Below are 16678 nucleotides of genomic sequence, written 5' to 3' on the forward strand. Positions count from 1 at the left end.
ATAATCCTCCGGGATGCTTCCCAGACCGTCGCCAATAGCCCATTGTGCAGCTCTAGTGCGACGCAAATTAACAACAACAACTATAATAAGAAAGAAACTAATAATAACAATAAATTAATAATATTATGATTAAATCTTGAAATTAGGTTTGTAAATATTTTTAGATAAGATAAAGTGTTTATTATCATAAAAAATAAACAATCAACAAATACAATTTTCATGTTATTTACTACGGTAAAAAAGCAAGATTTTTTAAGAGAAATTATTAAATGATAGGAAGAACTGCCTATTATCATAAAAAACAAACTACTTTCAATTGATAAATTTTATTTGAATTTGCTATTAATTTTAAAAAAATTATCGTAGAACTAGACTTATGATGAAGATTAAGCAACGCCTATTGTCGTAAGAAGTGAACGAACGCTCCGGATTAAATTCGGTAAAAATCCGCAGTGAGATGACCATTCATTCTTTTTGGAAACCACTCCCAAGGATGGAACCCGCCAGGGGTCGCCACTATTGGATGGTGATAGAGGGGATGAGGAACATCCTTCCGTGGGTTGCGCAGTGAGCGTTGTGCGGAGGCTTGCTCTAGTAAGATCCCGGATGATCTGTGTTCGTTTTTGGGCGCCTATTCCATCCTTCGAAAGAATGGATGGGGAAATACCGCTCGTCATGCAGTAATACTGAGTGTGAGTACAATTAGCATGTGAATTGCATGTTTTTATTCACAACAAAACTTTAAAAATTTAGAGTGAAATAATACATTTGATAAATATTTGGGACTTGAAAATTAAAATAAAGAGAGCACATATATATGTTACAAAAATTGGAAACTTTAATTGGACAGACATAAATGAATATAAATGATGGAATAATTGAAACAAAACAAACACGTTCTAAAAGTAAGTTTATCATTTTGATTTCATAGTTCTAATTTAGTTTATTTTCTTCAGAAGCATTAATTAAAATCATATTAAATTTTTAAATTTAGATTAAATTAAAACTTATAATACCGATCTCTTGTTTAAAACTTTGAGGCTATTGAATAATATTAAACAGTGTACTTTTAATAAACTTTAGCAATAGCTCAGTTTATATTGAGGAGTTTAAATTAGATTCATTTCGAAATATTTTACGAATTTGTTTGATTAAAAACAATAATTATTTTTTAAAGAAATGAACAATATGATTCTTTTTAAAATATATAGTTTTTGATATATTTGTAAACAGTTGTTACGTTGCATTATGTATCGATTAAATAATATAAAAATCTTTTAAGCTATATAACTAAATTTTAAGTAGATGTATTTGCTAATTTTTCAATAATTTTTTTTTCTCTTGTTGTAAACAATTTAATATTTTAAACATCTTGTATATATAGTCATTATGTTGATAAATTAAAACTATTACAAACTAGAAACATTGTGAAACATCGTTAAATATGAATTAATAACTTTAAATAATGACTGAAGTAGATTAAGTAACATAATATAAGTTATTAAATTAGCATTGCAATTAAATATGATTATTAAAAATTATTATTGCTTTTTTTTGCATTAAATCTAAAATAACATAAATGATAATTATTAAAAAAATGACAAAAGTACAGTAATTAATTGAATGTAGATAATTAAATTAGTATTGAATGAAGTATTTAATAAAAGTTGTGCGAAACAAATATATTTTTAAAAAACTGTTTCTTCTTTCATAATTAGCTCTTCAGAAAAAGGAATGGAAATTATAGACTTAAAAACAAAGTTTTTAGATTAGTTGGAAATAAAATATTATGCTCCTTTGTTTGTACAGTGCGCAAAATAAAAAATGGACCACCCTATCTAATTTTTGATCTAATGATCGGATTTTCACTTTCTAGGACTCAATCTTAATAGTCCGAGGGGCTTGCCTCCCTCAAATATGCTAATTAATTAGAGCAGACGATAATTTAATTTATAAAATCATGCACTAAAATGCTCTTTCTCTGAAAAAACATGCCCTTTTTTGACGAATTACTGATTACTGACCAAAACAATATAGGCTGTAACCGCAACCTGGGAAATAGTTTGGTCCAGGAGAGAGATATCAATAAGTATTTCGACACATCTCGAGAACTTTTTAAGTGAATTGAATTTATTATTAAGTCTATTTATCCAAAAATAAGGTCTATTTATCCAAAGATAACTTTAGACAAAAAAATAACTTTTTATAAATTTAGCAAAAAATAGGCAAAAAATAACTCTTAATTTCTTATTATTTCATTTAATAATAGTAAAAAACTGATTTGTAACGTATACAATTCTTTGCATCATTTTAAAAGACATTATTTTACATGGCAAAATAAAAAAATTTAGTGAAATCGTTCGAATAGTTCATGAGAAATCGAATTTCAAAGAAGTCATATTATAAAAATTCCAATTCTCAGGAACTATTCGAATTATGTCATTCAAATTTTGTATTTTGCCACGTAAAATTATGTTCTTTTGAATGATATAAATAACTATATATCTTACAATTTCGTATACAATACCTTAAGTACCTAACCGTAAGTAGCTAACAATTTTTTCGACTATTATAAAAAAATATAATGAAAAATTATAGATGTTTTTAAAGCTATCTTCTGCATGGTATTTTTAGATAAATGAACATTTATAATTGCGTGCAAAAATGTTTCGATTCGCTTAAAAATTTCTAGAGAACTAGCGAAATTTGCAAAAGGTAAAGTTAACTTTGAGAAGTCCAAACTTCTGATCACTCTCCTGATCAAACTATTGGGACCATATTTCTCAGATTACGGTCAGTCCCCTATATTTTTGGGGTCAGAAATCTGAACCCGTCAAAAACAAAGGTATGATTTTTTAAAAAAAAATAAACAGTTTTGTGCCTGATTTCGTAACTTAAAATGTCACCTCCACTCATAAAGCAGGATATTTAAGGTCAATCCCTCAAATCATTACGAATTAGTCATAGAACATGAAGATCCGATCATTAGATCAAACGTTATTAAGGGTGGTCCGATTTTTATTTAGCGCACTGTACATTTTTAAAAATTATCTTTCTTTTCTCACTCAGAGTGTTGATTTGCAGCTAATAATTTACCCAACTAAAATTTCATCTGAATCTTATGATTTTAAATAAAATCCCAGGGTATTCGTCATTTTAAAATTCTGACAAAGTAAGAAATTCTCAACAAATCAATGAGTTTTGAGGAAAATATTATCTTTTATGACGAGGGAGTACATTTTTCTTAGAATGACGGATTTCTTTGTAATTGATCTTATCAATTATTTTGAAAATGACTTATATCCTTTTTGAAGTGTATAATATAATTTTAATAATTATTATTTTTTGTGGATTAAACCAATTTAAAAAATATTAATAGCAGTAACAAATTTGATAAACTTTATTAGTCTCATAAATTAATTTATTAAACTAATATAAGGCCGATTGAAATCCCATACACGTTTACATCATAATATTCAAATCATTGAAATTTTTGATGCAAACTATTAGAAATATTCGTAACAAATTATACTATTTCAATAACAGTTAAAAATGTTTTAGCAATAATTAAACAATAGTTTTTTTTTAGAAAAAATTGAAACCTTACTCTTACACTGAATAAAAATGTAATTCGATCTTAAAATGCTAGTTTACTAAATATTTCAATAAATTATCTTTTTGAAATATAATCATCTTATGTGACTTTCGAAACATGTAGAATAAAATTTGTCAATTTTTAAAGCTATGTTTCTTTTATTAGAAAAAACTAAAATGTTTTCTTATCTATAAATACCAATGAAAAGCAAAAATCAATTTTGTATCCTTTAAATTAGATTCTGTAACTAGAAACAAAATTAAAACATCAACTTATTAGTATTACTCTTTGATTTTTAAGCTCCCTGTCTAATCCAAAAAATCTTGAATATACAAAAACCTTGAAACACAACTTTTAATTATGAGATTCTACTGCTGCTATCATTAATCAACTTGGAAGTTAAACGTTATAAGAGTCATGTATTACTTTATTATTTTAATAATTAACTAATTATGGAATAACGAAAAATTATTTATCCAAAATATTATTTGGATTATGGAATAGCAATCTAGCAATAATACTTGTGAAGTAAGGTGCAAAAAAAATGGAAATTAAACATTAGAAGATTCCTATGTTACATTTATAGTTTATTCACTAAATTATGATTATAGAATCACTAATGATCATGAAGAACTTCATATGGAAAATTGGATAAATGAAAATTATATAATATTTACTTAACTACTTAACTGATTATAAAACAATATATAGCTTCGAAGTTAAAACTAGCGTAATTCATATCGTACTACATAATATATTTACCCACCTGAGTATAAATTGCAAACAGTTACTTAAAGAGCACTTTATATACGGAGAATAGTACAGTACGGTAATGACATTTCTGGTTAAAAAAATATATATATAATTCGAGATAATGGAGCCAAAATATACAATATTTAAACCATTTATTTGGTAAATTTCTAGTTCATATGATAAGGATTTACCAGAAATTCTAGTTTTCAAAATTATTATTTCCATATACTAATTTAAGAAGAAATTGAAACGAAAACTGAAAGATAAATTTAAGCGAATAATTGGTCATTATACTATGCTCTAAGATACCATGATAAAATAATAAATTTTACCACATTTACCAATTTTTATCTCATATTATAAAACCGTATTAGATATTTTATCAAGATCATTACCGAAGCACTGGTAAAAATTACCGAATGTTTGAAACTGGTAAAAATTACCGAATGTTTTAGTGCTCCATTGGGCTAGAAACAACACAGTAAATTTTCCCACATTCTGATAATTTTGATCACCATATTTCTTTCTCATTGTATGGACAAAAAGATAGCAATTTATATGGTATATATACTTCACAGATTTTGGACAAAATAGCCAAATTAAGCTTATAGGTTTCATGAAATATTTTAGAGTTATTCTATTTAATAAAACTAAACTCAGTTGCGCGACAGCCCATAGAGGGCCAAAGCCTACTGTGCCCATCTCAGTTTTCTTGACCTTGGGCTCTGGGGTGCAGGAGCAAATGTTCCGCTCAGGTGGCCAGCCGAACGCGGATTCTCTTTAAAAGTATATTAAACAAATGAAATACAAAGTAATTAATACAATTTATATTAGTTTAGAAATCATTTCAGATATTTTTGTTTATTATTATTCTTTTTACAATTGATTTTTGTATAATTTAAATTGCTATATACTTAGAACGCATTGCTTTTATGTATTATCCTTTATAATAGTATCTGTTTTAATAATAGTAAAAAAATATGCATTTTTACATCAAGTCACTTAAAACTTTACATAAATTCTAATAATCTACGTTTAAAATACTTAATTGAAAGTTCCTTCCATATAAATTTTATAATCTTTTTCTAAAGAAAAGCATCTTCTTTTAGACAGTAAAATAAATATAGTATAATTTACAAAATTTTGACTACATTTTGTAATTATAGAAATTAAAAAAATATCAGGTGTTTTGAGTGTGTTCATAATGTTTTTATATCACCACCCTAACCCTGTAAACACATTTTTAGAACCTTTGAAAGAAATTATATGCAAGAAATTACTCGACTTATAGGAAATATGTTTAATCATAAAAGAGCAAATGCAAAACACGGGTCATTTTGTGAAATCGAAATTTATCGCTTTTATGAATTGAATACACTTTTCGGCTTCACAAATAATAAACCAAATTTTGAGAAACGAATCAAAACTTATTTGTATTTTAAATATGCAATATTTTATAAAGCTTTAAAGAAAAGCATGAACACAGATTTTTCTTCTAAATTCATAAATACGTAAGCATTTTTAGCATAGGAAGTGATTAAATATCCTGAGTATTTACCACGAATTATAAAAGCAGTGTAGTAAAAATCTATACTTTTAATGCACACTAAATCCTATTTACCAACCCTCTTATGATATTATTTCATTCCAATTTAATCTTCAGAAATATTTTCGAAATATATTTATCTATAACAGCCAGTGATTGCTAAACATTCTGTATTATATTGATTGTAATTGATAATTAGAAATCATGAGAATAATATTTCATTGAATATTTCGAATGAAATGTCAATTACGAGTTCAAATAAACTCCATCATAACATATGTAGCAATTATTATTATGTTCCATTTTTTTGTAAATTTGTCGTGAATCAGTTTTTAAATAAATATGACAAAAACGTGTTCTAATTAAAGCATCATACATTGTAAATAATTCCGGCTAAAATTAGTGTATTAAGTAAATACTGTAATTCCGGAAAAAAATACTGAATTAAGCCGATCTGGATAATGCACTTTAAGTGCATCATCCAGAAAATCCCTTTGGGTGCATCATCCAGAAATTCCCTTTGGGTGCATCATCCAGAAAATCCCTTTTACCACAAAATCCATTTTTACCATTTATTATACTTCGAATTTTACAGTAATGTATATCTAATTTTAGTGATTCAATGATTTAAGGGTAATTATTACTATAAAAATTTCGGTATTCAAGATTTTTTGTTCCGTAATATGTTCTTGTAAAAATGGATTTTACGGTGAAAAGTAGTGTGACCCTGAATGCCAGTACTTTATCGTAGTTTGATCGGGAAATTTTCACAGTTTTGAAACATATTTCATTCATGAAAAACGAGATAATTAAATAGATAATTAATATACTTAAAAATGTGTCTTAAAATATATATCTTTTGATTCGGTAAGTTCTATAAAATGTTTTAATTCCACAAAGAAATTTAAAGGTGGTTTGAGATTCTATTGTATTCGGTTGCATTAAAAAGTAATTGCCTGCAATAATTAGATGCAATAGTAGTTATTACTTTCCCTTTATTGTAAATTCGTCATAAAAAATTATTTGAATAAATATTATAAACGCACGATCTAAGGGAATAAAACGTATGTAAAACACATACTTGTTTAAATTCGAAATAATCAAATAAATAAAATCGCAAATTAGTATTTTACTTCACATTTATTCGTTTAGGTAGGAAAATGTTCAATCACTTTCTTTTTTCTTTTTAAAAAATTATTAAAAATTGGCTTGAGATCCCATTGTATTTAGTTGCATTGGAAAGTAAATTTTGCAAAATAAATTTTAAGTTGAGATATGTATTATTTTTAACTAAGCAAATCGACCAAAATGCTTTTATGTTTTATTCATAGTACAATGAAAAATAGTACGGTTGTTTTGATCATTTACTTTTTGAAATGTATTTTATAAAAATTAAAATTCTTTCGATTTTTTTCCGTAAACTTTTAGCCTTTATTTAGACGTTATTATACAGAATAGAATAATTTCACCAATGCAAATTCGTTAAAATAGCATTACAATATCTGGACAAATTGAGAAGTTCCGGATACTTTAACAAAAAAAAACTTTATAGACATTTTATGTTTCTGTTTACGTAACTGCAAATATATTCTAAAATGACAATTTAAATATTATATTAACAAGAAATAAAAAAACATCTAAAAAATATTTTTTGAATATGCTGAGTTATACACTGAAAAAGTTTACCTAAATTTAAAATTAGATTTATTTAAAATAGATTAAGATTATAGTATTTAAAAGAATTAGTAAAATAATAACAGAGTAATTTAATAAAAAAATATTTATAAAATATAATAGTTATTTTTCAATAATTTTAGATATTTAGTTATAAATTAATTTGAAGATATTGTAAGTTAGATACAAAAAAAGTCAGAAATAATTTTTTTACGGAACTAGTACATCATAATAAAAATACTCTTAAAGAAAATCCACGTAACAAACATAAAAAATAGTTCTGTCTCATACAAAAACTGAAAAATAAGGATGGATGAAATCTAAATTGATATAAAAAATAGGAAAAGGGAGTATAAATAAAAAAAATTCAGTTTTTTCAGATGATTTTTATTTTATTTTATTATTTTCTTCCTTGAAAAAGGATATGTATTTTCAACGAATTAGTGTTTAAATAAGTTTTGTGATACAAATGTTTATCACTATTTGAATAAAGTTTATAATATATATCTACCAATCTATATAATAATTCTTTAAAAGCACTCTTTTTTTCATTCTATCCTGTTCGAGAAAAATTTCGAGAATTATAAGGTTTTATACTGCACATGTACTGCAAGTGCATAGAATCTATAATAAAAGGAAAAACAAAAGGAAAAGAAACAAACAAACAAACAAAAAAGTATTTCGAACAAGAAAAGAAGAAAAAATATTACAAATTTTTAAAAAAATGATTAGGAATTAGAAAAATTAACAGCAAAAAGATATATTTTCGTTATTAGCTCACACGTCTATACCCACAAAAATAGTGCTTTCTAATAATGCATTAATACAGTCAAAGCAAAATATATCAATAAAATAATTATTATAATATTCTCCGTTTGTTATATTCTATTTTGTACTCAATGCAATTATCATTATAATATTCTCATTCTGTTATATTTCTATTGTAATATTATTGCGGATGTAGTAGACTGAGCTGATGATGAGATTATGTCTTTTCCTTGTTAATTTTTCTAATTTTCAATACATTTTTTTTTTTAATTTTTAACAACTTTTCTTAATTTTTATTTAAAATATTCTTTTTTTTAATCTTATAATATTTGTTCTATGCACTTGCATCTCATGCGCAGCTGATAAAACTTATATTCTCTTTTTGATTAATGCCATACGATTCTAGTAATTATTTCTTTATCTACAATTGATAAAAACTTTTTTTTAAAAACAAAATGGGATAATCAAGTGGCTGTAAAACGAATAACTCAGGTGAAATAAGTACTTCAAAATGAATTAAGAATAGTTGTGTTTGTTATGAGTATTTTATGTTATAGTTGGTGCTAAGTCTTTGCAAAGTTTTTTCGATATTCATTAAATAAGGAAAATCAGGAAAAATTTAAAACAGGAAAATATTTAGTGATTAAAAAAAGAAGCATAGAACAGCTGGAATACTAACTAAAAATCCATTATTAAAATCTTTGTTTTAAAAAAAGGGTATTTGTAAAATATGTGCATAAATTATTTTAATTTTAGGTTCATAATTCTATTTTTTTCAATTTCTATTTATATAAGCGTTCGTATCCCGAGTTGCAATTTATTATCATCACCCATAATATTTTGATGCCAAGGAAATCGTATCCGTTAATAACATTCAATCATAAAATAAATTTATTTCGTGTTTTTAATTATTAAATATTAATGCTTAAAATTATTTACGTTATATAAAACTCTGTACAGTTAATGTACTGAATCAAAAATTTACTTTTTATGCAATCTGTTTAATTTTAATACATAAATGTTTAACCAGAAATATAGCTAATTACTTCATAGTAGAGAAATAAAACATTGAATGCGAGCAAAATATATTAGACAGTAACTGAGCTTAAATATCTGGAAAGAAGCCAATAGCATATTTAAAATGCCTCTTTCAAGGAATAAGAAATCTATATTCTTTATTAATATTTTATGTATAGTTTATTTAGCTCTTCATGCATCAAATGGGAGGATCAGAGATTAATACATGGTGATAATTATAGCTGTTGGACTTTTGAAAATCGTTAGTCATTTGGGTGGTATATATTTTAGTTCTGCTTAGTGTTAGAAATAATACAATGGAATTATAATAATAACTTAGTTAGTTAGCACTAAAAGAAATGTTAAAAACTGAAATAATTCAATAAAGAGTAGAGACTAAAGGAGTAGGAGACTGTAGGAGTAGGAGACTAAAAAAACATAGTCGAAATCAAGCAGCAAACAAAACGAAGAGCTAAGAGTTTATAATAATGGAAAAATATTTTTTAAAAAAATTGCTATAAAAGTAATAATGGGATAAAATATGAAAATTTAAGAAAGTTTAAAATGATTATATGTTAAATGAATATGGTTTAAAATTGTTATTTTATAATTTGAGCATGAAGCTTCTTAGAACATACACTAAGAAAAGGTCAAAACTACTAGAATATGGTCAAATTTACCGTGTTTCTGGCTCTGTAGGAAACCAAAGAAAATGCAATATTTATCATAGCGCTTTGGTAATGACGTTTTGATAAAATTATCAATTAAAATTTGGTTTTAATTACCGTGTGGTTGGTAGCAAATGCGGTAAAATTAGTTAATTTTAAGCAAAAGCAGGCAGTTTTAACAATGCTAAAATAGTTTGAGATGACGCAAAAATGTTCATTTTGATAACGTTTGTTTTATGTAAAACGCTTGATAACTTTGTTTCGCTAGGGTTATTTTTTTTATGTAAGCTGTAATTTAACATCTAGCAGCATTTAAAACTATATAAAATGAGCATTTGTAAATGTTTAAATGCCTGATAAAGGCTACACTAAACTAGAGCCCCTGAATTAGAGAAGCCGACTTATCATCCATTTCGGATCAAAAGCGTTTCTAGCAATAATGAAGAGTTACAAGATTTGGCAACTTATCGCTACAAAAGACGTTAACCTCAACTGTAGGATAATCAGTAAAGAAAAGCTTGTATCAATTAACATTGCTTTTCGAAAACTCCACTGCTTATACAAATTTTATTACCGGTTAAAATTTTTAAATAAAAGAACTGTGTATTTGATGCATGCCAATTACATCAGTTTTTTTATAAATTATTTCAAAGTAAATTTGGTACTAAATTTTATATTTCTGTTAGATCTGGGCTTTTCCAATTTCTTTTTACGAAATTGAAATAGAAAAAGTCATGTTTTGACTTGAATTATTTTTAAGTATACTTTTATAATCATTATAATTAATTCGAAATGTATACTACATACTACTAATGTATACTACATACATAGATACTACATACATAAGTAAATAAATCTAATAAATTTTAAATAAATTAGTATTTACCTCTCATAAGCGAGCTCCACTTCCAGGCTACCAGTTGTATCTTCTGCAATTTATAACCCATTTCTTCTTTCCTTCAAATTTGAAGGAAATCTGAACATTCAAAAGCCTTTTTTGAACTGTTTGTACAATTTATAGCAGCACAACCACACATATCAATGATTTTAGGTATCTCAACAGCTTTCAAACTCTCACGCTAATACTAACATAACGTAGCTTGCGAACTTGTCTGCTCCAACGTGGCGAATAGTTCAGCTCTCATAGTATAGGAGCCTTACACTAAACCAATACCTTAACCGTTGCGTATGAGAGCTGTCCAAGCAACCAAAAGTGTAGAGGTTTGGGGATCCAAATCCAATCGCAATCCTGGGTGCATTGATTAATTTATATATATTAATTTATTGTCAAGCACACATACGCAGATTTGGTTGATCATTACAAAATTTGGCAAGAGGGAGCTTATACACAAAGGCTCAAATCTCACAATAACAGTAGATGTTCCTTTGTAATGTTTATTTCTAACTTGTGCTATCTTTTCCTCAATTCGACAAGATAAGATCCCCATAAAAGATGGATAAGACATTCACAATAGTATGATATATCTGAGTTTAGTATGTTTAAAACATTTGAATTAAATATTTGAACATTTTAACCAAGCATTCCCTTTAACCCTTGTTATAATTGAGAAATTACATTAGAATAAAAAATACTCAACACTGTAACTACTGTAAGCCTTTTAAATAAATGACAATTTTAAATAAACCGTAGAAATATAAGCAAAGTACCACCCTTCTATTTGGATAGACGCAAAGACATCAAAATGCCAAATTTATCAAATCAATAATAAACTGATTGATAGTTCTGTAGACCATTTTGCTAATTTCATTGTGATACTTCAGAGCATAGCATATAAACCATTTATTTGGTTACATTTGCGTTTTCGATTTTTGTTTGTTACTAAATGCATTGTAAAAAGAATTATACCAGTAAACCGTAATAGCAGCGAACAGTAAAACTATCATATCAATGGTTAAAATACCGTGTATTTTAGTTTAATTCTTAGAATGTGGTTTCCTTAACCAGAAATGTCTTTACAAGTATGGTGATTTTGAAAGAGTTTTTTCTCCGTGTAAAATCCTTAATATTACAAAGAAAGAAAACGAGCAAAGAATTCATAAAATCAATAAAAAATATTGATATTGTTCAAAAAGTATAAAATGAATACAAGAATTTAAAAAAAATTTTTTTTTAAATAAATCAATTAAAAAATAATTGATTATTGCCTAATTTTCAACTCACTTGGTAATAATGGAAACACGTGCTTTCTAATATTATATCAATGTCACAGCAAAATGCATTACAGCAATAGTGTAAGGAGCAACAAAGATAATTTTAACGAAGAAAATTCCATTTCATTTTTTGAAAGCTCGTTGCACTATCATATTATTTTGCTTGATATTGTAAAAAAAATTATCATTTCTTTAATGATTATTCGGGAGCTTCCCCAAGAATTTTAGAATCTTGTTCATAAAAAAAAACAAGTAATTATGAAGCGTTGTTTTTAAAAAATACTAGTTACTCATCATAACTTAAACTTACGAAAGCCAGAAACTTTTTATCTTTTCCGATATATTTCTGAAATCAAACACAGCTGGTTTTGATCTCAAACTTCCATTTTCTCAGCTTCTTCAAACTGAGAGGTCAAGAGGAAGAAAAAACAAACATTTTTTTATGAAAAAATTACGTAAAAAATATATAACAGTGAAAGTCTGAAATCAGGGGAAATTCGACGTTGACCGGATAATGCCAGGAATCACTTAGTCCCAGAGTCACATAGTAGTCCAAGAATCACTTAGCCAACATTGATGAATGAATAAAAGTCCGATTTAATGTTAAGTAATTGGGCCGGGATAACCCGGGATAAGTTCGATTCCCGCCGGCCGCAGACACCCTGTGTGCAAAATGGTTACAAGAGCGTGTTAAATCTGTCAGGGTCACAAGTCCTCCAACCTCCCATAAAAAATGAATACCTTTGGGGGTACTGGATTAGACATTGATCATGCTCTGGCTCAGGTCAGAAGTACGATTTGCGGATAGTTGGATGGTGCATGATTGTGTCCTCTTTGTAAAACGGGCTGTGATATAGGTATGTGGCAGAGCTCAAATTCTTGGCAGTAGAGGGCACCACCGAAAAACAAAAAGAAGCACACCCCTTTGACTTAAAATAGAGTTGTCAATATTGACCTATGGCATAAGACAACAATAACAACAATATTAATTTATTATTATGGCTTAAATATACATTCGATATTCTAATATCCGATTAGAATAGATTAAGAAAATATCATTAATAAAAATACCGGGCAAATATGCACCGGGCAGTGGCACTTACCCTTAAATATGCCAGTGTACAGAATAATGGGTAATGACATTTAACTTTAACAAAAATCATTGGTGTAGGGTATACCGATCATGTGTAGACCGGACAGTGGCAGTTTACATTAAAAAATACCATGACAGAAATAGAAAATACCATGCAATGACACTTTGCTTAAATGACAACATTAGTGTAAGGAATACCAGGTAAAGATTTTTTTTCCAATGCCCACGTTTTAGAATGACCCACCTGGGCACCATACAGGCATCTGAAGGGCAGATTTGTTGGCCACTCTTTCAGAGACACCATATTTGATGGGCCAACGTTGCTCCCCCAGTAAGGACAGATAGTACAGAGAAGGAAAGAACATCCATGCTTTGCCCGCGATTCGAACCTAGAACCTTTCTGATGCAAGTGCAGTTCCCTAACCCCTACACAGGCCGGTCGGTAAAGATTTTTAATCCTGAAATATAATAGGGAAGAGAATACCGGTTATTTTCCCCGCACCTGCTGGTATTTTTTGGCAATGATTTTTTTCCTGATCTATCCAAATTGAATATTAAAATATTGAATCAATATTTAAATATTGATTAATATCATATCAGATCTAGCATATACTTGAGAAATAAAAGCAACTGTACTGTGAGAAAAGGACAGAATAAGATTACGATGTAAAGTAAGAGTACTTCCGGAAAATCCATTTTAACGCAAAATCTCCATTTTAAGTAAAATATTATAAATTTTGGTATGTCAGTTTTTTGTTCTATAACAGGTTTCGGTAAAAATGTATTTTACGGAGTGGATGTAGATACTTTTTAGCATAATTTGATCCTGGATATTTTACAGTGATTGTTTACATTGACTTGTAAGGTCGACAATAGCTAATTTCGGTGATACAAATACTCTTTAATACTTTCTTTTACTTTTCTTTTCTCTTTTGAAAGAAACAACACCATTTCTGGATCTACCCATATTCAGATATATTACAGAAATGTAGTTGAAATATCGATTGATGTAATCTAATGGAAAGGTTTCTGGGACTTATTCAAAAGCACTGAGATTCATAATGAAATGAGACGGAATAAATTGAGCAGATCTGAGCACGCTTCATTAGCGCCTACTTTGAGGATTAAAATAAATTGCATGACTGGAATTGTTTCGATGCCGTAAAGGAGATATTTGTGTGGCAGACTCACAACACTTAATGAAGGTTTCAATTTATGTAACAATNATATCTATATATATATATATATATATATATTAGTAATACATAAAATATTTTATTAATTTTAATTTTATAAAATTACTAATGAAATTTATTTACTTTATTTTATTAATATTTTCAGTGTTTAATTGTTGTTTTGATACATACTAAAATTATGAGAAACGGAATGGATTTTATCTGCTATTTTATTGAATTAGTAATGTATCATTACTTATAAAATTATTTTTTTAACTATTATTTATCGATTTATTTATTATTTTATTTATTTTGGAAAGGAGTTTAATCTGTCCATTATGGAATATTGATTTATTGGTGAATATTTTTTAGATAGTTTTCTATATGCAATCTGTGACAATTATGTAGATTGTATTTTACTAAATGATACGTAAATTGGAGAAAACTAACAGAAGTACACAAATAAAATTTTCTATAATTATTTATATAATTTACTAATTATTCAATTTATTAATTATTTAGTTTAATTACTATTCAATAATTATTTAATTTTACTAATTATTTAGTTTTATTAATCATTTTACAGAATATTAATATTTAAAAGTAAGAATGGGTAGGCTCTGTTATTTTATTTCATTTATTTAATTTTTTAAGTATTAATTGTTATTTATTATTCCACTTATTATTTTCTTATTTCATTTATTTTTATGTTTTTAAGTATTAATTTTTTAATGGAACTTGATTAAACAGTTGTAGGCATTTTACTTGTTTTAGAAAATATTTTACTTTCTCTGGAGAATATTATAGAATATTGATAGATTGATGAATATCTTGAGATTAATATTCAATATGCAATTTGAGAGAATTGTGTAAATATATAATATTTTGTGGAGCTATATGTGAATGCAAAATACTTAAGAACTTTAAATAGTCAAATATATGTAGAAAGTCAGCAAAAAATTTTATGTTTTTTCAGAGCGAGAGTAAAAGATTAAGAACGGAAAAAAATATTATATTAAACATTTTTTTTCCAAAAATGTATTTTTGGGGGGAATTTACAGCTATTTTTGGTAATGTATCATAACATAACAAAATATAGAAACATTTTGAATCGGATTATAATTTTTTTTTATTACTTTGTCATTTACTAGAAGCTAGAAAACAACACAAATTGTGTGACTAAAATATATCGTAACACCATACATAGCTATAGAAAAACTCCTTATAATCATAAATGTGTAGTTCTTTTTTTTTTCTTTTGCTTAATAAAGAAACACATTTTTTTAATTTACAGAAATTTAAAACGATAAATTGTAATTCTTTAAATATTTTTTAAACGTTTTATCTTAAAAATGAAATTAGCTGACAGTGGCACAGAGTGTCTACATTATTTCCCGATTCAGCGTATTAAATCGGTGATACGTCAAAATTTAGGTGAATCTTTTCGTAAAATATGAATAAGCAAAAACTAGTGTGAATAGAGGAGAGTGGGGTCAATTGTAACAGATCTAAGATTTCGAGTGTCGGGTTCTAGATTTGGTTCCTAGGTGGCGCACAAGGTGTATTTAATAAATTTACATGTACATCCCTGCTGGCTACCATTTTTATGTACTTTTGAAAGAGTTCAAGATCACAAAAGATATTTTCACGCTCCTTAAGTAATTTTTTGGTATTAGAATAATATATTGTAACAAAGTAATTTTGCTTAAACCAAAAAAATATTATTAACCGAATATATAAGTGGACACCTTAATTAACATTTCAATAAAAAAATTAGTTTTGTTAATTAATTAGCATTGTTTTTAACAAATGAAGCTGAAACGGCGTCCTGGGGACGATTGTAACAGCTGAAAATAAATAACCTTATGTTCACAAACCATTACTTAACTCTTTAAGAACCACCAATAGTTTCCTATATCATTTATATTATGTTGCATGTGCATTATTTTATTTGTCACCTTTTACAGCATAAATTAAAATTTGTAACCCTTTAAAGTTAAAAGCTTAACCTTTTAGGTCTCTGCTCATTATTATTTTTACTCTTAAAATATCACTACTATTTCGATCAATAAAAAATGTATCACAACTATGATAATATGTATAATTAACTATGTTTTAGTTGAATTTATGAACTGTTACAATTGACCCCGTAAGTGGGGACAATTGTAACAAGAGCACGACTGTCAAAAATTGTTAATAACTAATATAATAACATTT

At 26.9% G+C, this 16678-nt stretch overlaps 1 protein-coding gene across 2 annotated transcripts in view; it reads left to right on the forward strand.

Annotated features, from left to right (window-relative positions):
* The first annotated feature begins 515 nt into the window (after positions 1-515).
* Positions 516-16678, forward strand: part of LOC107456457 (neuropilin and tolloid-like protein 2) — a 330240-nt gene continuing 314077 nt past the window's right edge. The window contains exon 1 of one of the 2 annotated variants that reach the window (XM_043042842.2): positions 516-692. The gene's annotated coding sequence lies outside the window, so the exon portion shown is untranslated. Of the gene's footprint in view, positions 906-16678 lie in introns of both variants that reach the window. The other variant, XM_071180165.1, reaches the window with a different exon arrangement.

This window comes from Parasteatoda tepidariorum, chromosome 4, assembly GCF_043381705.1.
Source record: "Parasteatoda tepidariorum isolate YZ-2023 chromosome 4, CAS_Ptep_4.0, whole genome shotgun sequence".
In the NCBI taxonomy this organism is placed as follows: domain Eukaryota; kingdom Metazoa; phylum Arthropoda; class Arachnida; order Araneae; family Theridiidae; genus Parasteatoda; species Parasteatoda tepidariorum.